We start from the raw sequence: 491 nt of genomic DNA, 5'->3' as shown, positions 1-491 counted from the left end.
TACTGCTTCTAGTCTGGTCCCTGTAAAAAAGCCTTTGTCAGAAGCGGGATTTGAACCCGCGCCGCCTCTGTCTCATAATTACTTCCAATTCTACTGATAGTCTGTTTACTCTAAAAGAGCCTTTGTCAGAAGTGGGATTTCAGCCCACGCCTCCATTTGGAGACCAGAAACCTCAACAACTGAGAGGTTGATAAGCCTTGAATTTTGCGCCTTAGACCACTCAGCCATCTTGACATAATCAGGCATGGATGTGAAGGGCAATTCTATCACTGGAGTTGGTCAGAAGCAAAAAAAGGATCCAAAATAAAGCATTTTCTGTCTCATAATTACTTAAAATTCTACTTCTAGTCTGGTCCCTCTAAAAGAGCCTTTGTCAGAATTGGGATTTGAACTCACGCCTCCATTTGGAGACCAGAAACCTCAACAACTGAGAAGGTTGATAAACCTTGTATCTTGCACCTTAGACCACTCGGCCGTCCTGACATAATCAG

The sequence above is a fragment of the Sinocyclocheilus rhinocerous genome, unplaced genomic scaffold, assembly GCF_001515625.1.
Source record: "Sinocyclocheilus rhinocerous isolate Xijiao unplaced genomic scaffold, SAMN03320098_v1.1 scaffold9511, whole genome shotgun sequence".
Taxonomy (NCBI): Eukaryota; Metazoa; Chordata; class Actinopteri; order Cypriniformes; family Cyprinidae; genus Sinocyclocheilus; species Sinocyclocheilus rhinocerous.
The sequence above is the reverse complement of the archived record's forward strand: the minus strand, read 5'-3'. Positions refer to the sequence as shown.